This window comes from Takifugu flavidus, chromosome 15 (genome assembly GCF_003711565.1).
Source record: "Takifugu flavidus isolate HTHZ2018 chromosome 15, ASM371156v2, whole genome shotgun sequence".
Lineage (NCBI taxonomy): Eukaryota > Metazoa > Chordata > Actinopteri > Tetraodontiformes > Tetraodontidae > Takifugu > Takifugu flavidus.
Window position 1 is genome coordinate 7,126,468 of NC_079534.1, and position 25,016 is coordinate 7,151,483.

General features: G+C 42.1%; 1 protein-coding gene across 2 annotated transcripts in view; it reads right to left on the minus strand.

Moving 5' to 3' along the window:
* The window catches only part of astn1 (astrotactin 1), a 260,250-nt gene that overhangs the window by 65,611 nt on the left and 169,623 nt on the right, over positions 1-25,016 (minus strand). The gene's annotated exons all lie outside the window — the stretch shown is intronic.

Sequence of the window (25,016 nt, forward strand, 5' to 3'; positions counted from 1 at the left end):
GAGAAACTCAAGGACTCTCAGTTATGTCACATTGTCATCAAATTCCCTGGTGGATTCTCATAGACTGATGCTTGTAAAAATGTAATGGTCAACAATGAATAGTTAATATCCACCTAAATATTTTTTTAAAAGTCCTAGAGCGAAGACATAAGACACCCTTGAAGGCACTTTTTAGCGGTCATTCATGTAAAGCGACAAACAGGAAGCTGTTTGTTAAAGAGTGAAACATTTCTGAAGTCTTGCTTTAAAGACAGGAAGTCTGGTTCATGTTTTATTCCTCTAACGGCATCACAGGAATCAGCTCCATCCCTGCATGTTTATGGTTCCAGTATTTTTTATAACTGTGGTTATTTTGGAGGATTCTGTAGCTGGACTGTGCTGGCGTGTTTAAGATGAGCTGATATCGGGTGTATTAGGGAGGAGTGTGGCTGGTTATCGCTGCCTCTGAGGAGGGTAAGACGATTGTAATTTGTCAACATGTGTCACAAATATCCTGAGAGGAGGACAAATAACTCAGATTTTAATCTCATTAGTCGCTACCACCATGCTGAGGTTTTAACAGTTCATGGCATTTCGAACTGATAGTTCCGAACATCCATCTGTGCGTCTCGGCCTTTATTGCCTTCAGGTCATACCACTTCCAGCCACTAGGAGCAGTTACTGTTTATGGGTATTATGTAAACAATTCCTTTTGGTGCATTTACTGCTTTTTGCATAATGGTGGCGCTAAAGCAACGACAACATTTATGTTAGACTTGTCACGTGTACTCGGCTGCTGCAAGGCTCCAATTTAAAGTCACACATGCACTCTGAGGTGAGATGTGCAGCATTCGCTCACCTTTGCCCTCCTGATTATCTACAGCTCCTCTCCAGAACAAAGTTCTGTTCAGATCAAAGTTTCTACCTTCAGATTCATTAAATGATTCCGTCTGAAAGACTCGGAGGACTGAAGGGCAGAAGATTGTCTCATTAAGCACTGACGGGACTAAGTATAATTAACCGTTCGGACTGTTTTTAACCACCGGCAAAGCAAAAGAAGGCGGGTGTGTATTTTCAATACGATGTTGAAATGAAGAGACGCTTCTGTTTCGGAGCTCCAATTAATATCACTCGTTTGCATCTCATGTGGCGATGACATGCCGCGTCCACACACACAGCCGTGGTGAAGCTTTAATAGCCGAGGAGATCGCCACACAGCCGGCGAGGAGGCGAATGCAGCTCCGCAGGGTTGGACTGCGAGTGGAAACTCCTCCGCACTCTTTCTCATTTATTTCAATAACAACGAGAATTTTTCATTTGCTTTTATCAGCGGGCATTAGCTTAGACGCAGCAAGCCGCCTGAAATGAAAGATGGTGCTCTATGAAATATTAATTTTGGTCTCTGTTCATATCTGTGACATCACTGCCGCACAATGAAACAGATTCTCTCGAGCCACCCAGAAGCCCCAGATATATTCAAGCTTTGATAGAAATCCTGACACAATGCTGGTGAATGGTGCATTTTTCATTTAGACAGCAGCTTATGCAGGATGAAACCGGTTGTAATATACTCTAATTCTGTAGCTCTGGGTTCTCTGCTTCAGCAAATATTAGTGCCGTTTAAAGATTTTGATTTCAATGTTGGCTAATGATTGAGAATAATAATAACCTCTGACAATCTGTGAGTAGAATTTTTCTCTCCGCGCTACCTTCACCCTGACGTGACCTCTTTGACCTCTCGGTAGCTGCTGCGGTGGAGAGGTAGCTCCAGTGGTTGAAAGGTCAGTGGTCAAGTTGCCGACCTCTCATCTGCATGGCCTGTGTGGAAAGTCCTCTGTTCTGATGGGCAGACAGCACGCTGTCAGCTGCCGAATATGTTGAGTTGTCTCTTGGTGTTCGAGCAGAAGAACAATATGGGGTTAAGGTCGTGTTGGAACCGGCGCACATGTAAATCCATGCTGAACACGCCATGACTATACACCCCCAAGCATATATAAAGAGATATAAACTTGTTGAGGCATATTATATATACTCGTCTTAGGGGTTTTACAGGTTTATCATTTAAAAAAAGCACACACACACACACACACACACACACACACACACACACACACACACACACACACACACACACAAACACACAAATGGGCACAGAGTTATCAAAATGCATTCTTACTCAGAGCCATTACTTATTCAGTTAGAACTTCTAAGGGTTTTGTCTCTGAAGGTTCCTCAACAGAACTGATGCTAAATGTTTTCAGAAAACTGAACTTTTCTGCCAGAGAACTGCCAGGGGCCAATCTTTCTGAGAGTGAAGACTGCTGGGGGCCCCTTTTTTAGTTCTTTTCATATTATGAAGTGTAAATATGAACAAAGAGCAGCACAGCAGTTTGACTGTCATCACAGGTCTTCGTCTGTAAAAGTGAAAAAATATGCAGGCCATCTTCTGTAGCTGTGTGCTTCTCTGAATAGATATTGACCCCCTCAGTTTTAAAGTCTTTAGTATTATAATTGGTTGCATGATGTATGTGTCCCCTCAACACTGCTTAGGGATGTTGAAGGGAAAATGGATGACTGGATGGATGGGTGTGTTTTCGTCTCCCCTTTCTTCCTTCATCAGAAGAACCCCCCCATATTATTCTTTGCCAGGTTTCTTCCTGTTAAATTGAGTTTTTGCTTCCACTGCTGCTTGTCTCAAGGTCTGGCTTTCTGCGAAGCAGCTCCTGATTTACTCCTGATTAAAACCAGCATGTCGATGCCTACAGAGACACTGTTTCAAACTAATTAATCATGTGATAATCAGCCCTGTCTGTGTTTGTTTGTGTCTCCCCACTGGTTCCTAAAATTAATCTCCTCAGGTAAACCAGTCAAATGGTTGTGTCACTTCTAAACACCTGTGCAAAATGAGCATGAACACCATCACTTCTAATACCATAAAACATCTTGTGAGATCATATGGAATGACTGGTTTGGTGGAAGGAACATCAATATTTCAGAAAAGGGCTGCAGAGAACTTCTGTCATTTTTAAACTGCTTTCCCAGAGCTCAGTACTATTCAAATTGTGCTTATTTGCATCATTTAGAAAAACATACTGCTATATCCTCTTTATTTTTTGTGGAAATGAAGGATTTTTCTGAATAAAAACATTCCGAATGACTCCTTTAGTCACTTTACTGTGACCTCTGAGGTGACAGACTCACATTTCCTCTCATGCTCTTTCAGTATATGACTCACTGAGGGGGGTAGAGAAGCTAAATTGCTAGCAGCCAAAGCTTATGTGTGACCTCCACAAAAAACTGCTTACATAAAAATTTATGTAACGTTCTACAATAAATCAAAGCGGGTCTCGTTTGCCCTTCACTAATCTCAAATGGACAAATTGGAAACCTGTTTTGTATTTACTGTTTGATGGATTGCTACAAATAAGATGTTAAATCTATAAATATAACTTAAATCGATCTAAAATGTAGCAATCAGGTAACAAGAAGAACACTTTTCAGGAAGCAAGCTCATGGAAGCAAACTGGATTTCTGTGGTTTAGTTCAGAGCCCAACCTCCTTAGATGAAGAATTTATAACTGAGTTATAATTAGCTATGACTGACAGCATCTTTGAGGTAATTAAGAGGAAAAGAATGACACAATTCCCAAGGTGGGAAGATAGGAAGCATAAATTGAAAATGATTATGGAGGGCTGATGAGGAAGAGCAGACGGAGAGAAGGAGCGGGACACTAATATGATCCTCTCGCGGTTATTTGTCATTCCTGTTCACCCCCATGTTTGCCCTACTCATACAACCTGAGCGCAGCGCCGCCCTCGGCAGTTTTATGATGCTATAACAGTTAGCCATGACAATATGCATCCAATTAACAGGCTTGATGGGATTAGTCAGCCTATCCATTCATCTAATGTGATTTGCCTCATTACCAGAAGACTTCATAAATAAGATGATCTCTCTCTCTCTCTCTCTCTCTCTCTCTCTCTCTCTCTCTCTTCTCTCTCTCTCTCTCACACACACACACACACACACACACACACACAAGCACATGTTCAGATTCAGGTCCTTTATTGTCCCACACGGGATATGTGGAGGAAATGATGATAGCTCGTTTAATGGGAGAGCAGGAAATTCCATGTGAGGACTCCAATGTCTCCTCCCCTGACTGATCTCAGTGATAATGCTTTGAGAAGGATAAAAACATCTTGTTCAATACCACGCTTGCTGTTCCAATATAAGAAGAAACTGCAAAGGACTCCTTAAGATGAATTTCTCTAAGAATAAATTGCTGAGCGTGATCATTTATTGTAGCCTTTGAACTTTTCATTTTAAGCGCTGACAAGCTAAGTGAGCCTTGGGATTAGTGAACTGGGATTTGACTGGAAGAACGAAAGCACGATCTCTATGGACTGTGTACTGAAGCCACCGGGTCTGTGATTTCCTCAGTGATGAGTGTGGGCAGCTTGTGATGTAGAAAAAAGCCTGCATGCTCAGTCAGCATTGTTTGGATTAATTAAACAAAAGGCTGTCATGTCAGCTTCCTGCTGGCAGAACTGGATAAAGCCAAGCTTGCCAGGGAGCTGCAGCGCTCTCTGTCACGTGCAGCTCCGTCGCCGATCTCCCTGACAGAAAACTGACATGGTTTGGAAGATGATGCGCTCCTTTTGAATCCTTTTGACCTTTTTTGATGATGTGTCTTTGATTTGCTGCCATTATCTGGTTCACAGCTCTGCTGAATGCTGAATTGACGGACTCCTCAAAGTGCTGCCGACATGCATGCGCTCAAAGCCTGGTGCAAAGGCTGAAATACCGGCCGCTGACCTGCTGATTGTGGCTGATAAAGAATTTCCTACCAACACTGAGCATTTTTGCTTTGCTCTTTCAAAAGAGTCCCATGTCAGAGGGCAATTTTGGTTCAAACACAAACAGCTTATATAAATAACAGCATATTTTCATTTTGGGGATGAAAAAAAAAACTAAGAGGGAAATTTTAACAAGACCAAATGTTAAATCTTTTTCACAGATGCAAGAGATAGACACGATAAAGTGATGTGTGATGACATGCACAGTCTTCCAGCACAGTAAAGATCCGACGGTTGGACGGAGGGAGGGACGGACCCCGGGCCACGGACGCACAAAGGTTGGCCTTGGGGAGAATGTGCACGCACTGACGCCATGGCAACAAGCCCTCTGGAGCCACAATGTGAGGAATCACTCATTTAAAACTCAGATTACCATCCAGCAGCAATCTAAATTTAAAGAGGAGTGAAGTAATTTCATAAACTAAATCAATTTGACTGCAGATGTGGAGCCTGAGTTTGTGTTCCATCAGGAGGTAAATCACACAAACACACAACATAAAAAGAAATAAAAAATCAGACACACAAGTTCCACATTTCAAATGAAAAATACAACTGGCTTTTATCTCAGACTGCTTATGATAGTGCAAATGGCTCATTTGTACCCCCAGCCGCAGAATGTATTTTGTTAACGTAAACTGTGGCATAAATTGGATTAAATTAAAATATTAAACAGATAAAGAGAATGAGATGCAGCAGTTTCGTGGTGCTGCTGTTGTCTGGCTGTAGCCATGTGCAACCGAATCCTGCTAATTAATGCAAGAACACACCCCAGGGACACTACTGAGGAAAAACACAACTAAAACCCCCTCAGCAAGGAGAAAAGTCAGAAAAGTGTTCGTTAAAACACACACACATACACACACACACAAACGCACATGAATGCACACTTTTGGTGTTTCTGGAGCTGCATCCTGCTGATTTTCATCCCTCTCAGCTGTCCTCTGGCTCTCCCTCCACAGCCTTTGGGTGTCCAAACCATTGCAAGACATTTACTGATAAATATTTCTTCATCCTCAGCATAGCTCCCCCACATCCCCCACTCCCCCTACAGCTCACTGTGTCTGTTTGCATGCTAATCGATTTCTCTGAAATTTCAGTGGCCTATTTATGGCCCCTGAGCTCCCTCCTCTTAACTCCTCTGCTCGCCTCCTTTAAGGCTTACTTCCTTTCCCCTCCACATGTTTTCTCTACTTCTGTTTTCCCTTATTCTCTCTCTGACGTTACATCTCCGGCACATCCTTTGTCTGTCCCTGGTGAATCAGTGTGAAAACACTTGCAGCCGGATCTACTGTTGAGTTCAATAGCTTTTCTTTATGGCTCTCTACAATACCCTATACATGTTGTCCCGTCCTGTATTTTTCATTTCAGTCATTATTATTTTTTCCAAGAACGTGTGAAGATGTCACGCGGTTAGTCTGGAACACTATAATGAATAGTTCATACAGGCCGACTGATTCGCCCAGAGATTCGGAGGTTGAGCAGAGTCATTTTGATGTAGAAGCATCACTTTAATCAGCTGCACAAATATGATGCAGTAGATCAATGCACAGGTGACGCGACCTGGAGCCAGAAAGAAGAGTGGGGGGATCTGCATACACGCAGGTGTGATAATGTTTTTCCAATATTTTGGTAAACAGGAGGTACCAACTGTTGTTTCACAGCTAATTTCAGATCAGGTGGATCAGCTGGTTTCTCCCTTTAAAAGCTTCAACAGTTGATTAATTAAATGATGAATTGAACTGTGTTTATCATTATTATTCATTGTGTTCGTGTTCCATTTTGTTCAGTTATTTTGTCCTTTTAACAGCCATGTTTTGATTAACCAAACTTCTACTTCTCTTTCTCACACTTTCCTTCTGTCACCTCTTCACAGTTCCATTGCTGAGTTTTTCTTCTTTTATTTTGAAAATCTGAACGGGTTTTGATCTTTATGGTCCTGTAGTTGTGTGATTGTTTGTAAAAGAAGGGTGTTGGGGCGGTGGCTGCATCTTACACAGACCATGATAATGTATTGCTTATTGTCAGGTTTTATTTTGTTATTTTAAGGAGCTACTAGAAGATCCCCATTTTGTAGTGTTTAGAGTTTAGAATCTTGGACATTGAGGTGCTGGAAACCTGGAAGCAGGCCATACGCTGGCGAGCTCTGGCTTTCATCATCACCTTTTAATGAGAACTGAGCTGATTACTGTTAACCTGATTGGCTTCTTCATTTTAGTCCAGCAGCATCAGGAGCAGTGAGCTCTGGGAGGAACATTCATAGCTCAGCTCAACCTTCCACTGGAAATGAGACCTAACAGATGGCTCCAAGGAGAGAACCAGGGATTCAAGATAGATATACAGATTTATATCAGAGGTTCTGGAACATTCTGTGATGCCAGCACAGCCCTGAACTATTCATGAAAACTCTACCAATGCCACTTTTGTCCAATCACTGGCATGTGTCATCAGCCTCTGCATAGATTTTTTTTTGTTAACAGCAGAAGGAATATGCGCCTAAAAAAAGATAACATCTGAAAACAAATATCACCACTAGTCAGCTTCAAACACAAGTCAGCTTCTTGGTGTTCTACACAAAAAATGTTTTAAGATTTCCTTAAGTTTGGGCCTAATGGAGAAAATCCAGACAGTCCTGTGGAAACAAGACAGAGGACCCAAGTCGACCTTGAGGGTGTTTCTGAACATCTCACCATAAAACAGAGTTATAATAGAACTGATAAAAGCTTTCCTCATTGAAACTCAGCACTGACTCCCTTCTTTGGATGTTTTCCAGGCAGGTGAGGGATTTTGCACATCTGCCGGAAGAACCAGGAGCAAGCGATTAATCCTTCTGTCCTTTGTCTTCTATGCTACAAACATTTGGTCTGTGGACTTCAGACTGTCTGCAGACACCAAAGGTCTCTGCTAATGCTGTCAACTGTCCGTGGACACATTAGGACAGAAAAAGAAAACTTGTCTATTCTGTCAACAAGGTTTTGGAGAAGTTTTGGTTGCCCCAAGCACTCTAACTTTCTGATGAACAGGAAGTTGAATATTAGTAAAGTTCGCCCATGTCTCCATCCTCCCACCTTTACAAAGTTCCTGGTCCACTGAAAGGCAGATGAAACCAGCTCCTGGGGAAGGGAAATCTTCAGCTTACCTCCAGACAGAAATGCTGACTCGTTAGTTTTGACAACATATTTCATTCATTCACTTATTTATTTTTCATATGGAGTGATGTGGTGACTTGTTCAGAGTGTAGCCCGACTGCCGCCCTGAGGCAGCTGGATGTTGGGAGGATTGGCTGGAATCTGATGAACTCTGCTAACATTGTTTATTGCCCGTACCTGGAGTCGTTCTCATTTTATGACATTTTACACATTAGCGTTTTTTGGGTGAATATGCAAAACTTGTGTTCTGCTTTGGCTGCCTGTTTACACGAAAAGCTCTTAAAATGGATTGATACAAAATTGGTGCCAAAATGGGCTCTCGAGGGGAGCGTTGGAAAACGAAACGGGATCCATTGTCATGTAAACGCAAAATGGAGTGTTTCCAGCAATTACGAGAATGTGCGCTACAATTGCAGCCGATTGAGGAGTTGTAGACCATATGTAAGCGTAGAAGAGCACATTGGCACAACTCCAGTCCATGTTCTCTTTAGTTTGGTAGTTTAGTGGTTCCACCTTGTCATCACTTTGGCGTTCTTTGTTGGTTGTCATCACTCCACTGCAAAACATCAGCGCTCTCCTGCAAAAGTTCACTAATGTGATTGTGTGCTTCCTTATAGCTCCAAGAACAAAAGCCCCACTAGGCATGTCTGGCTCGTCACTGCTATCTAGCAGCCTGGCATGTATACTGCAATCATTTATTTTGCTACGGATTCGGAAAATGACGCCTAAACGGGGCATTGGTTTAAATCATGGCTGATCAGGACCCGTGGCCCCACAAAACAGCTCTCAGACCGACATTTTGCTCTGTGCTCCTGCAACCTGTGCGAAGTGTCGAGCTCACACTGCTGGAGGATGATATAATCCTCCAACACTCTCTCTGGGCCTCACAGTACAGATGTAATCATTCTGTGGAAGGGGCCAAGGTGGGAGTCCTGCCGGTGCGCAGAGGTTACAGCAACTTTCATGGGAGCTTAGAAAGAAGGAAGACAGGAAGAAGGATGGGGAAATAGATGAGTAAATCAATGGTGCAGCTTCCTCCCACTGTGAGGAGGAACTACTGAGTGTCTCCTCACCGCTTCCAGACCCAGACTGGCTTTTGAAAAATGGCAGGGTAAACAGGAGAGAAATTCATTGTCTAAAGGGGAATAACAACGCAGTGGGTAGACAGGAAGAAGGTCAAAACACTCGCAATAATTCAGCTTTTCAGTTCAGAGTATCATATGGGTGTTTCAACTTTTTTTTTCTAAAACACTACTAATGCATTTCCTACATAATGCAAGTGTGAAGCTGGAGGACAGAGAGAAGCACCCACACTGGCTGGAAACACATCCATTAGTTTGATTTTTTGGGAAATAAAGATTACAGAATCTCTACTGTCAATATTTCCATAACTAAGTTTCCAACTTTCAGATAAAACCCTATTTTCAAGTAGCTCTTCTCCGGTTGAGGCTGAAATCAAGATGGCAGAAAGCAGTAATGGGAGGCAATAAACTAGTGGACTGTATATTCCAAGGAAATAAAAATGCAGAGGGAGCGCCAGCACTGTAACTGAATCTATTTTTTCCTTCGGGGAAGCTAATTCACAAATGGCATCATTTAAAATTGTGTTTCTGTCTTTAAAAAAGCAAACTTGGTGCTGAGTGGTTTACTGTAGTTAGAAAAGTCCAAAGATTGGAATGATTTAAGAGTCCTGTGTGGTCTGGTGATTTCTGTGCCGTATAAAGCGGCGCTGATGCCAAGGAGCTGCGCCTCACTGTCCAGAGAGCAGTATGGGGAACGCCAAGATGGCAAGTGAAGTCCTTCCAGCCCTTTACTCTCTTGTCTGAAAGAGCGGTGACTTAATTTTGAGTGATGTGGGAAAATAAAATGGTTTTATTTCTGATTCATTTAAATGAAACTCAAAAAGTGAATAAAAACGATCCATGCTGGAACTTCAGGTGTCAATTTCAGGACAAAGGTGCTCATGAGGAGATCAGGAGAAAGAGAAATAAAAACAGGCTGTGTTTTTGACAGTTGGGCTGTTCCTGAATTACCAGGAGCGGCTCTTTATGAGCAGAGCCACATTATAACTGGAGCCTGTTGCTTCATTTAAAGACGCATTCAGTATGACAAAGGCGACCGGAAAAGTGCATCATCACACAAGAGATCAGGATCGTGTTTGTACTAACCTTGCAAAGGTTCTTACAAGCCCCAAGTAACATTCTTCGGGCCTATTTGTATCATATATGGGGAGATAAAATATTAATCCCTGCATATTTACATAACTGATGATGCAGCTTAATTATTCCCCATCATGACCCCCCTGACTTCCTTCTTCTTATCTTGCCATAGACACATGCTGCCTCCAGCCTTTACATAGGTCATTTCATATCGCATCTAGAGTCTATTTATTCATGCAAATTGTATCAAAATGCACATAGTTAAATATCAGACTGTAGCTAGAAAAAAGAAGGAAACAAAGGTTAATACGGCCGGGTAACGGTGCCATCCTGCTGCTTTGATAGCATAAATTAATCTCACATCCTCATGAAACACTGACGGACTTTTGGTTCCTCGATGATCGACGTGGTCAGAGAGTGGAACACATCACGTATCAGAGTCCAAAAAGAAGCTGTCAGCGCCGCGGCTGTAAATCCAGCGTTCATGCATTATAAATAAAGAGCAGGAAAGTACTGCACAGCACCTGAAGGTACAGTTACTTCATCGGCATTTAGTCCGCTGAGGTGTCAGTGGGGAGGAAGAGAAGGCCCATGCAGAGAGGCAGAGTGGAGGCTTCTGCTCACTTCCCCAGAAACTGTCATCTCCTGCTGGAGAGCTTGTTGTGACATTAGGCAGGACTACAGTTGTGGAGCGTCCTCCTATTTTAACGTTGTTGGTATATTTATATTGGGGCCCTGCAACACTGCTATACAGTATGTCATAGGCTTCGCACAGCTGTCTGTCAGCAGATATAAACATGGCTTTCATTCTACAAACCAAACAATAGCAGCAATATTAGCCTTTATATGAGAGAGGAAAGGAATCCAAAAAACAAGAACAATAAGCTAAAGCTAAGTGAGGTGGAGAGTGAGGAACAGATCTCATTATGTTAGTCTAACCAGCCTGACACAGTTAGTCTAACCAGCCTGACACACAACGTGTTTTAAGTCCTTGGCTGCCTCAGTCTCACCAGTATTTGGCATTCTGTCATTTCCCCCCCTCATTGTTCGCCTCTGTTTTCAACATGCGGGAGCAGAAGAATTACCCCCAGTAAACTGGTGTGAATTAACATAAACTACTGAAACAAATTATTTTGTGGTCAACTTGGGGACAAAGCTGTTCATCCTGGGTTCACTTCTCACTCCTGGTTTTTTGTATTTATCTCCTGCCACGTGCTTACTCAGCCGGACTGGGAGAACTAGGATTTGCATGGAAGCACATTGAACTTTGTTCTGTTGTGTGACCAGCTGGTAGAAATCAGTTCAGTTGTGCAGCAGCGTGGCCTGCAGGTCTGCTGCCTCTGTTCTTTTTAAACATGCAAGACTATGAGATTTCTCTTCTATGCAACTTGACTTCAGAATGACCCAAATATACCCGTGAGACTATCTGGATCCATCTATAGTGTCAGTATTTGTCCTGGGAACTTCAACACTAATCTTCTCCAGGTCTTCTGCTCCCACAGCCAAACGCTTCCTTCTGAATGGTTGGACGACAGATCTGCCCGCTTTGTTCCTCAACTGGCTCTAAATTTGCTGGATGCAGTTGCGGTTTGGACTTTGAGGGTCCAGTCCATCATTTCCAGTGTTCCAGCAGAATGCTGCTCTCATAGGACGTGAGAAGAACATTTATTTTAATGGACAAATCAACAAAATAGCTGAAACCTCTTAAATAGCGTGACTGGTTACATAAATTGTAAATGTCGGGTTCAGGCTTGTACACGCACACTATTGCTTAAAGTGATGCAAATATAAATACTTCTTCACACATGATGATTTAAGAGGTGAAGCAGTATCTGTTAGCTAGGCTAATGTGCCTCTTCTGCTGCGCCCTGTTTTTCAGGGGTGGGCCAGGGACTCTGTTAGGCCCCATAAGAGTTCCTGTAAATAGCTGTTTGGGGAAGGTTCCTAAAGTGGAGGCACACAGCAATGGCCCCAGGACCCAAAGACCCCAAAGTCCCTCCATTGGAAACGTGTTTACACATTTGAAACAATATGTTTACCACTGCCCTCATATGTCCACCCATATTTCAGCAGGGATGATGACGACGGCGGGGGGGAGTGGATGCAAGAGGGTGAGTGAATTAGCTTATTTTCTTACTTAGTAATGTTCTCATTTCAACTACTTTCCTCCAAAGACCGCAGACAAAGACCATTTAGCTCAACACCCACATATTTTTAAAAGCACAATTTAAATTTAGGGGGCTTCTTTGCGACAAGTGATATTCATTATCCAATAAAAGCTTGTCCACAGAGCATGTGTTGCATGCCAAGTAGGACGCACGTGAGTCAAATGTCCTCTTGTCTAGTGTGTGTGTGTTTGAGGGTGCCCTCATCTCTCTTCCTCATCTTCAGACATAATTAAACAATATAACAATGGAGAGTCTTTAATTCTTATTGCATTCAGCAGTGGTAATTTATACACAAGCATAAACAGGGAGTCAATTGATGAGCAAACAAGAATCAAGGGTGGGGTGTGTGGGGGGGAGTATGGAGCAGTCGTTGGCAATTACAGCGTTTTAATATTTGTAACTCTGGCGTAATGACTGAGCACAACGCAGCCCTTCTTCATTTCAGTCAAAATGTTGAGATCCACTCTGTCACTGAAGCTGTTGTGATCATTGTGGCCTGTAGGGGGCAATTTAGTTGCACGACACTACATTTCCAGGAAGAGATTGTTGTGTGTGTGTGTGTGTTGTGCATTTGTGTGGTCCAGAGTGACTGAAGTTTCTATTCAAAATCATCTGCAATAATGAACATGGAGATGAGATTCACAAAGCCATTCTTATAAATATAATTAAAGTAATGTGGGGTTGTTTTTTTTGCATCACCACTAAGGTATTAATTGGCAGCTGAAATTGTGTATGGCATAATGTAACCCTTTCATTTCAAGGATGCCACATAATGAGGATTAATGGTGGTGTTTTGTTAGCGTTTTGCCTGAAAGCCTCTGGCACAAGCAGTGTTTCACATCTCTGCTCAACTCTATGGAATATGAACTCCAGTTAGGAGCGTATTTGCTTTGATAAAATAAATATGGGTGGGAGTTGGATGGGTGAGCAGCGTCTCAATGGAGATGCTGGCACATCTGTAGGAACAAAAAAAAGCCATGATTAGCTGAAGTCAAACAGATTTTATCATCACACTCGCTGTTTCGTTCCGAGTGCATAACATGAACTAACAGAATTATGCATCCGCTTTACCTAGAAAAAAATCCCTCAGTGCAGGACCTGAAGTTTGCTGAGATGTGTTCATTAAGACGTTTGACTTCCTGAATTACCCCTCTCCATTATCCATTATCTATTATTGTCGGCTGTTGGCCTCCAAATTCTGTAAAAAAATGAATTCCTCACAGCTATGAAGTCTGAAGAATTGCAAATCTGGCCTCTGACGAGATACTTTAATCAGTTTTATAGCAATTATTTTAATTTACGTTGTAAGCTATTGCCTGACCTTTATCCTCCCTCCACATCAGGAACAGTGGAAGAAAAATTTAATCTGAATTCACTCTGCAGCCCGCTGATTTGTTAGCAGAATTCTTGCTCACGAGAAGCAAAGCTAATGCTAATTAGCAGGATGCTGGTTATTAAGACTCATTTATAACTGCAAAGCTGGAACTGTTTCCCTGCATTATTTAGGGATTAAATGCAACTTTTTGATCCATTGCAGTCCTTTACTTCGTCACACTGTTTTCTGAATTTACCGTCACGCCATGGTCCATCACATGTGACGTTCCCATCTCTCATAGCTGGTGCAGTTGTTGCCAAGGCAACTAAACACACTGTAAAGAAGCAAACGCCCAATCAGGGCTTCTCAGCAATGACGAGAGACAAGCGACCGTCTACTTAAAAAAGAAATCATTTTCATTGACATTCATTAAAATCAGACATTTAGAACATTGCGCAATAACAACGCTCCGCTTGTCGTCTGACTGTCAGAGTGAGATAAAACAACTGTCGGAACTTTGTTTGCAGCACCCAAACACCTTACTTCCTTACTTTGTCGGCGCGCATCAACTGCGGCATCACATCATGGTAAAATTTCAGCACATTGTATATTTGTGGTTTCTCTTCCTCCAAATCTGCAATGCACCTGACAGGATCACACCCAGCTTATCACGCAGCCCAGCGGGTGGGATGGAGCCGGGCCTCTATCAGCGTGCATGTGCCAAACATCAAAACACTGATATAAATGCACATGTTTAACTTTGATGACTGCCGGTTGGGGGAACTGCCTGACTCACACCCATCAGCGACTCTAGCAGAAATTCAGTAAAAAAAGGGAATCTGATCACTTGTTTTTTTTACTATCCCCGTGGCCACAAACGGCTAAAAACTAAGTAGAAAACTTGAAAAGACATTTGCAACTTTTCACGAACTTCAATGATGTTACATAGATAAATAAATAAGGCCGATATATCATAACTCAAATGGCCCCGTGGTACTATTGTGCATGTTCTAAATTAATGGAGAACAGCATCAGAAGCTTTAAAGACATTTTTTTAAGCTTTTCATTTAAAGGTCTGGAGAGGACAGAAGTGAAAAATCAATAAAAGAAAAAAAAAAAGAAAATGGCAAAAGTAATGATGGAATTTTCTCTGCAGCTTTGTCATCTCTCCTCATACGCTCTATGGATTATCTGAATCAGGTTGATTTGTGCCCCCACCCCCACCCCTCCACCCACCACACACACACACACACACACACACACGGGATAAGCATGTATCTCATCCATATTACTGAGCTCTATACCTTCAGCAGTTTTTCACCCGTGACCTTCTCAATCTTCAGCAACAAAACACTCTGCTGGAGCGTGACGCCCTCACCATATAAACAATAATTATAAATCGTAAAGACTTCTGCGGCACCCGCAGACTTTCTTAGCACGTGGGCAGAGGGTTTGGCTCTCACTTTAATTAGACATTCTCCTGGGACAAAGCAAAAGTTTTGACAGTGAAATGTGAGTTTTGCTGTTCATTCAGCTGCTGCTGACAGTTAATTTACCTGGAAATGGAACAAGTCGACCACAGCTGCAATAGCAAATATATCGATGGCTGCTTACACACACACACACACACACACACACACACACACACACACAACACACACACACACACACACACACACACACACGCGCGCCTCCTCTGACAGTCAGCAAAGACTCCACCAGCCAATCAGGAGCATTAACCCTCGTTCATCACACCTGGAATCATGAAGAGCCCATAATTACGTCAAGATTCATTACAGAACACAGCATCAAAGCACGGAGAACCAGATTATGGGCACGATGAAGAATGTTGTTTGGATTTAGGAGTAGATACCTTTGTAACACATGTGCTTTTCTAAGCTCTGAATGCAGCGCCTCTTCAGAAGTGACAGAATTTGGACGTTTGCTCTGCTGAGTCATGCTGAATCCATCCATCCACGAGTCAGAAAACAAAACAGACACAGGAGAAAAAAACCCATCTCTGTTTGCAATGAAACTAAAGGAATGAAATAAATGAAGCAGTTAGAAGAATTCTGATGCTGCGCTGCCACTGTGAAGGGAAGCACTCTCCATAGTGACTGTTTGTTTCTATGCAACAGAGCCACTAGGTCACTGGATCTGCTGCTGGGACATTGTCTAGTGGACACGGCATTGTAGATGTAGGAGCGGATCACAATGTCTGCTCTGCGGTATCACCAACAAATCAACTGAGTTATCGATATTTGCATTTTCCAGGCTTATTTCTGCTTTTTTGGCTGCCAAGGCTCCTCATTATTTTTGCCATTTAGAACTCATTGTTAAATGAAGTGATTTTTCTCAAAGAAGTGGGATAAAGCGCACAATATTATCGCCCTTTATATCACGAAACGTACAGATGGTTATTGAAAAGCTCCCGTGTAAACGTAAAGAAGAAAAGGAAACATGGAAATGAAAGTGTTTCTCATTAGAAGTGCAATAAACCACCAGGTTCTACGTTCAGGTTTAATGACCCCACATCCAGAACCTTTTGTTTTCATCTGCGTGTTTCTTCTGCACCAATCTGCTCATAAACAGGCTAATTAAATTTCTGCGACAGCTGTCCTTGACTATAACCTGCTACTTACATCTGCAGCCTTGTTCTAAAGCGATTTTCACACTAAAATGACCTTCAGGCAGAATTACAATGAAGTATTCTCATCAGTATCCTGTGTGGGCTCCTGTATAAATATAAATGTAGGTCTCTGGCTGCACAAATGATCTGAAATGCTGATCTGTCCTTCAGAGGCACCACGATCAATAGTGCAGACTTGAAAACATTTAAAAGGCTCGCCGGCAGGAAATGAAATTCACACACTGGAGATCAAATACTTCATTGCTCATTCTTGATTAAACTACTGGCATTAGCTGACCGACTGGGCCTGACGCTGAGCAGAAAAATCCATCTTTGCTCAGGTAACTAATCCTGCGGTTTCTACCTCCGGATTTGCTCAGTTCCCTCTGCTCCAGTCCCAATCAGCTACACTCACTCATTTAGCCACTCACATCCTCCTGCTGCCACCCATCCCTCACCTTCTCCAGCTGTATCTGGCTTTCCCTGTCCCTGTAGAAGTCCTACTTCAGCTCCATCAGCATGTAGGTTCTGCAGGGTTTCCCCACCGTCTGGCTGATGCGGGCCATTGGGCATTAGCTGTTTCCACTCCTGCTGGGTTCACGCACGCGGTGTGCAAAGCAGATTAAACTGAGCATCGCAGCAAGCAAGAACTCCAATTTAAATTTAGAATGTGCAGCACCTTCCAATTGACTCCATTTGCCAGTGTGTGTTGTGTTATATACCTGGTCCAATGGGTGCCGCATTCCAGACATTAGGCGAAGTCCATGATCAATGATCAAGGTTCTTCAAAACAAGCTGTGTGCTCAGAGGGAATGGAATGGAGACTATTATTAAAATGAACTTCCTTCTCTTCCTCACAAATGTCGACAGGATAAATTTAGAATTCAAAAATAATGAAAATTAAACGTCCATGCAACAGCCGGATTTGCACACAGTGTTATAGTCAAGCTAGTCGCCTATTTTAGAGGAAAAGCAGGAGCGCAAAGTTTCAGCTTTTCCTCATGGGTCTTTTTAGTTTATAATTGATTATAAATGACAGCTTCTAACACTGAAGACTTTTGACTGTGATAATAAAACAAAGATATTCAGCCATTTTTGTGAAGCTGGTCCAACAATGGAGGGACAGCAGCAGTCTGCAGTCAAATGTGACGAACACATCACATGAAGGCCGTGTTTCAGTTGGATCAATAAAAAAACGGCTATTGTTCTTGCACATTGTTGGTTGATTCAAAGGATGTGGCTAAACGATTCCAGACATTCAGCTTGCAACCAATGTCCATGCGATCTCTTTACATTTTCAGTGGTATCCATTTGCTATTACCGCAGCCCTCGGATACCGAGGTTGCTATAAATGAAATTTATACAGGTTAACCATCCGTGAACAACAAACCGCTCACCTAGATGCTGCATTCGTAGTTGCATGGGACTTTAATCACTGAAATTTAAAGATAGTGCTCCCTAAATTCCATCATGCAGGTTTCCTGCAATACAAGAGGGAACCTTAGACCTTTCTTCGTTTATCATCCTCCAAGTACCCCCCTGTCCCACACACACACACACACACACAACCATACACACACAACCATACACACACAATGTGTGAAGCTAGCAGTGGCAAGCGTCAAAATGTGGGGAGGTAGGCACAGTGTCCAAGTCCCAATACGCGGACTGGAGTGGATTTGCTTCTCAGGCTAACGGTGGAGCTCACTTCCACTTCCTCTGTGCTGGACTATATCAACGCCCCCATCGACAGTGTTACTGCGTCGACACACTCGCCACAAACGCCGGTCAGAAGCCACGAATGAATAAAGCAGCGCGGCTCCTTCTGAAGGCCTGCACCCAGGATAAAAAATGAATAACTGAGTTTAAATGCAGAAAAACGTAATAGAAAATTCCACAGTAATGTGACTGTGTGCCTCTGGCCTGTCCCTGCCCCCCCACCCCACTGCCCCTCATTAAATGGCACATAACCCACCCAGTTTCAAACGCCTATTTTGGTCTTGTTAGACCGGTGATATCTGAACCGGTGTGGGAGAACAATGAGTTCAAAATGTCCTCACACATGCAGCAGTTGTCAGCTAATGTGCTGCACCAACCTGCAAGCACTGAAACGGCTGATGAAACTCTCCCATTTTTTAAAGGCAAATTTCACCAACTTAGCGATGAGGGCTATTGTTGGGTGACGTTAGAACCGGAGGGCTTTAAAAGCTATGAATTTGAATTTTGTCGACATTGTGTTACACATGAAGGGAAAGGATGAGTTAAAAATGAGAAAGCTACTTTCCATTGATTTTTCACACTGAATTTTACACGGGAGCTAATGGGAGAGAACCCCCGACCGGCCAACGCAGGCGTCACAGGCTAATTTGGGAAAATTCGGGCAAAAGGCCAAAAGAGAGAACTGGAGAACATTGAAGGTTGCACCATTTTGGATAATAGCAAGTTTAAAATATTAGGTAAAAATACCTAATTGAATGGGTACATTTAAAAAAACTGTTCATACATAATTACATACATACATAATTTAATGTAATTATGTAATAATTATCATGATTTTTGTGCAGTGATCTAAAGGGACTATGTACCAGAGATGCAGGTCTACAGCTGGTCCACAGCAGCCTTAAGATCACGCAAGTTGAAGTTAGAGGAGCAAATTTTAAACTCTGACCCCAACACACATGCGTCTGGGCATTCAGGTCGTTTGGAACTACAGTCGATGTTTATTTATGTTATTTCTGAACTTTGCACATTTGTCCCGACAGCTTTTGATGCTGGAATCGTTTGTTGAGCATCCCTATACTCGACATGTTGAAATCATGATAAGCAGTCCACAGCAATAACGCAGCATAAGAAGAAGAAGAAGAAGAAGTTATTTCATGCTCAGTCAGGTAATAACGCCTCACTCCTGTCGAAAGGGCATCAGTTTTACTGCTTACACAGGGAATGAAGCGAAGTTCAGGTCAAGAAAATAAGTGATGAATTATGGAAAGCTGAAGGGGCCATGTCAATAAATCGGTGAAAATAGATTCCCCCACTGGATGCTCTGTTTGCCATGCATGCCGTGAGTCTGCCTGTGTTCTGTGATTAAGAGCTGATAAAAAAAATGAACATTAAATACTGTTCAGTGAGATAAACAGGCAACAGTGATAGAGCTGCTGCAGATAAGCACATGTTGATATGCACGTGAATTACAATAAACCCTGCCAGTGACCTCTGCGGGACCCCACGTTCCAGCTGACGCAGGATGATGACAGTTTAATCGCTCTGTCAAGGTTTAGCTGCAATTCTGATGTGGGGCAAGATGGAAATGATTGATTCTGACTTCTGACTCCAGGGGGATTACGACATTGCAAACAGGCCGATGTCACTATGAAGCTCTTTTTTTTTTCTACATTTGATATTTTCGACAGGGAAAATAACTGTGCCAGGGCCAGTTTATATGCCCAAATTTAACCAACACAGATTTAAAGGATTCTTTGTGCAGGACTTTGTTGTTTTAACTCCTGGATTTCTTTTCATGGCTGAGTGGATCACACACGGTCATGGGTGACCGTAGAGCAGCTCCACAGCTGGTGAGGACACGAACTAGGTTGCATCCTGGGCAGCCTGGTAAGACTTTAACATAGCTGATAGGATTCAGACACACGTTCTAGATGACACGGTGGACTCGACTTTAGAATAAGGGAATGTCCTCCTTCAGCAAAGACAGAAAGATTCCAGCTGAAGGGTTAGAATCACAGAACACATCCCTTTGTTCATATTTCCCATGCGTTTCCCTACAGTCTTCATACACATCTGGACGATAACAGCATACATTACTTTTCATTGTTAAAAAAATGCATTTGCAGAAGTTTTAATTCATTTTTCTTGCTATGATAAGTACCCCCCCCCCCCACACACACACACACACTGAGAGAGTATGTGACTGAATATGAGTTGTGAAGATTTGTGTGATCGGCATCATCATGAGCTACACGAAGAGAGGCCATCGCCAGCGTTTCTGACGGAGAAGGCAGCATTTAAAGCTCAGTAATACCTCTTTATCGCAACTTAAAATGGGCTCAAGTCAGGCATCAGACTGCAAAACTGCAGCTTTTGTGATGAAAGTGTAGACATTGATGGATTTACCACTAAGACATCCCAGCTGACTTTACAGTTTTGTCTTGCTGCCCTCACTTCCTCTCTAATTCTTGTGTTCTGTCTCTCAAAGGAGAAGATATTTATGTCACTCGCCCTCATTAAATCATGTGAGTAAGTTCAGTAAGTTTGCCTTCAAAGCACGAACATGCACGTGCACACACATGCATGCACACACACACGCACACACTGGTAAATGAACTAGCATACTAGGGCAGTTCCCAGACTGAGCTCTATAATTTGAGTTCAGATCAACTATGAAATGAAATGAAATCTGGGAAAAATGCATATGGCCGCATTATTGTTATTTTACATTGGGGTCAGTGGCTGGTTAATAAAAAAAAAACTCCTGCTGTTTGGAGCTGGATGGACTGTTCATGATTTAAAGTATCTTATCAAAAACCATTTCCATTAAGGCCTGTGGTATGGTATATTTTTCATGATGCACAGACACAGATGATCTGACAGACTCCCTCCAGATATATTAATAATCAGTATTATATGGTTCTGGATACTTCATTTTTAACACTAATTGGGCTTTTCAGCTCAATACTTTCTAATGTTCTGCCTGGTGCTGGATCAAAATCACCACAACCATCATTATCCCCATTATCAACATCACCACCACCACATTTACCATCATCATCTTCATCATCTTCATCATCACTACAACCATCATTATCCCCATTATCAGTATCAGCAGCATCACCACCACCACATTTACCATCACCACCATCACCATCACCATCACCGTCACCGTCATCATCATCATCATCATCATCATCGTCATCGTCATCACCACATCAATCATTATCACCATTATCAGCATCATCAGCATCACCACCACTACATTTACCGTCACCACCACCACCACCACCATCATCATCATCATCATCACACTTCACCCTTCAACCTTTTTGACAATAAAAAAAAATGACTGAGGACCTGCTTTACCTGTAAATCACACAAACAGGAGGGAAGGAGAGACATATCAGACAGCCTCTATTATGGGATGGTTTTACAGTCCCTCTCCTCATCTTTCCTCTCTATAGTTAAATAAATAAAATTATACAGAACCCAGACAACAAAAGAGAAAAAGACAAGACAGAGACACAGGTCTCATTCTGCGTCAAGCTTAGGGGTTTTTAATATGAGGAAGGAGGCTGTTCTATAGTTTAGGGGCAAACATGCAAGGCTATAAGGCAAAAAATTAAAAAAGGAAATAAAAAAGATTTCCAGTATTTCATCTTCAAAAAGAAAAAAAAAACAACAGAAAAGTCTGAGAGGAAAGGAAAATGCAGCGAACGATGGCTGCCTCGCCGCTCTGTCATTTCCTCCTCCACATGTTCCCTCCAAAAACAATAGAACGTGCAATTTTCATCTGTGGGATGACCTTGACTGGCTGACAGTAAAAGAATTGAATTTCAGGGCAGAAGATCTGATGCTGGAGCAGCTCGAGTGAAACTAGTCGTGCAGCGGATAATTAGAGAAGGGTGAATAACACAGCGCTACAGTGCATAATAAATGAGCAGCCTCTCTGCCGACTCCTCATGTTCAGACCCTGAAAGGTGAAGGGATAGCATCCTGACTAACCTGCTCTAGTTTGACAAGAGCTGGAAGTGTGTTCCTCTACGACAGAGACCAAACATTCCGCCTAGTAATTGCAAGTAGTTTGGCAAAACTATATCTTCAAACCTCTTCAAAGAATGCATTAATTAGCACATTCTGACACATTTTAAGCTTGAAAAATAGTTAACAAATTGCAACTTCATGACTCAGATGGTGTTTGTCAATGCAGTTGGCTTGCATGAGTTCTAAAATTTGCGAACAACCACAATTTCCATGTGGGTGAAGGATGTAAGTACAGGGATATACACAGGGATTTATATATGCCATAGACATATAATTAGGGTGAAAATACATATTTAAGTATAGGAGATTCTGACGGAATGTCACAATCAGTGCACCAGTAATTATAATAAGCAGTTAATGACATTATAAAAAACAAAATCCACTTCCAAATTCTTCCTGAATTTCTCTACTGCCTTAAAAATCATCCGTAGTTTATTTTCCTCCATAACAATAATAATAATACTAAAAGTGCGCTGCATGTCAAGACACGTCTTGACAAAAGGAAGAAAAATGAAATTGTGAAGTGTCCTGACACAAATTCAGCTGGTACAATCTGTGGAAGAACAGTTCTGTTCACGGCTTATTGTCCTTTTTGCTAAAAATGAACTTTTTGAAGAATAAATGTGCGACAATTTTCTTACAAGAGACAGAGAAATCCACATGTGCTTGTTAGCCCAAAGGTCTAAACATAGCGTCGATATTTTATTTTCGAAACTTCAAATTCTTTTCCCCCCTGTGAGTTTCATCCCATCATCTGTCAGCTTACTGTAACAAGATTAGAAGAATGAAAAAAAAAATATTGAGGGAGAGATTAAACTGGAATAAAAAACAGAAGTGAATGATGATACAATGGGAGAGCCACAAACAAAAGAAATATTAACTCCCACACATCCACATGCTGAGATATATTTATTTCTAAAATATAGCAGGAAATGTAATATTCTACCAGCTAAGTCAGCTTCCTGTATTTTTCTGCTGCACTGCAGGACAGATGAGTTGACTAAATATCAGAAAAGGTACGAGTCCAGTCAGGAAATAGTGGAGATGGTGGCGTTATATTAAAAATGGATGGTGATAGAAGAAAAAGAGAGAGAGAGAGACAGAGAGAGAGGGATGGCTACGACAGGAGTGAAGAGGAGGAGGAGGAAAAGATGTGTTGAGGGGCGGTGAAGCGGCGAGCAGCTGTGATCCGGGGGAAGCAGAAAGAGCGTGAGGAGGTGTGAGCGGAGGTGTTGAGATGTCATCTGCCTCTCCAAGGAGGCGGCAGGGTGATAAATGTCCTCGCTCCTTGTTCAGTTAGCCAACAGTCACAGACAGGCAGCGAGCAGATGTCTGCTAACTGCTAAAGCACGTGCGATTTCACATCTCTGCTTCCAGGCGTGAATGTGTACTTGTTTATGCATGAATGTCCTGAATATAGAACTGTGTGTTTATATTGCAATTATCAGTCTGTAAAAGTTTTATTGTTCTGCGGTTGGGCATAAGCCGATGCATTTCCTCCAAATATTCATGTTTATTGACAGGAGCTGTTTCACATTTTGAGCTAAGTTGGCCAACGTGGAGAAGATGCCTCCAAATTAGTCTCATAGATATCATCCCTGTCCATGTCCAATGTTTTACCCTATATAGGAATAAATTCTAGGGGCCCGTGCATTGTGAGACCCTAATAGTGCCCCCTAGTGGCCAGGATTGCAGCATGTAAAAGCTTCTGCAGCAGCCAAGATTATTTTCGGTTCTTGTTTGAGGGATTTTCCTCCATTCTTCGTCATAAAAAGTCTCCAGTTCTGTCAGGTCCACGGGCTGTCTGATGTTCCGGTCAGGAGTCTGTGAGGACCATGACAGAACCTTCAGCTGGTGCCTCCTCAGGTATTTTCAGATTGTAAAGGAAACCCCCAATATGAAGACATTTAAGCCTTGCTTTCATGACACAAAAAGAGTTACATAGATCTAGTTGAGTGTTTTAGATTATATCTAAACACTATTATATTTTGAAACGTTATGAAAACTAACTTGTGAATTGCACCCTAAAAGCCGAGGTTCATTTTGAGTTGTTTTTAGGATCATTGGCGATCTGCTTTTCAGATTTTTTTTTTTCATTTTAATTTTTTGGTGTTTGTTTCAAAAAGTTCTTTGAATCCTGTCTTGAATCCACCTGACAGTGAAATGGCTGGTGGATCCACTCCCACAATTTATTGATGGACAGATTTTTCAACAAATTCTGTGTCCATTGTCCTCCAATTTGTCCTCTAATTTATAGCCAGACATTTTAGAATCTTATGGGTCCGCAGGGTTTATGGTTAGGTTTTCTCTTAATTACATTTTGAACTGAGGAAATGGGGACCTGAAACACATTACTATCTTCTCATAGTCTTCTTCAGCTCTGTGGACATGAGTTATTTTCATTTTCACAGTTTTAGACAACTGTTCAGAGGACCCATGATTGTTGGGACAAGATTAGAGGAGTCTGAGTATTAATAAAGCTTTGAAATTAGCACCACATGACCTTCACTAATGACTGTAAAGGAGCCATGACGCTAACAGGCTAATGAAGGTCTGATACCCTGGTCAAAGTAATCTGAGAGCTCAGATCTCCCAAGGTTCTCATTCTTTCCCTTTTTCAACTCGAAAATTGTGCAAATCCAAAAATAATACTCCGATATGGCTGAAAACATTGAGAAAAAGTTTTTGTCTTCCTCTTGCTGAATTGTTCACATTAACGGAAAGTTTTCTGGTACACACACACACACACGCACGCACACACTCTCACACACACAAGCACACACCATAACATTTGGTGTTTTAGCAGAGTTTGGAAAGCTCTCCTACAGAATGCTGAAAAGGAGTTAATAGCAGCCCTGTACCCATGCATGCCCTAAAAGCAGTGAGCTGACTCATGCCGTGTGTGGGTCTTCAAGGCCTTCAATGTTGATGAAATAAACCTGTCTAAAAAAAAAAAAAATTCAGCTGTCTGGAGGATGGTAGATGTTTAGA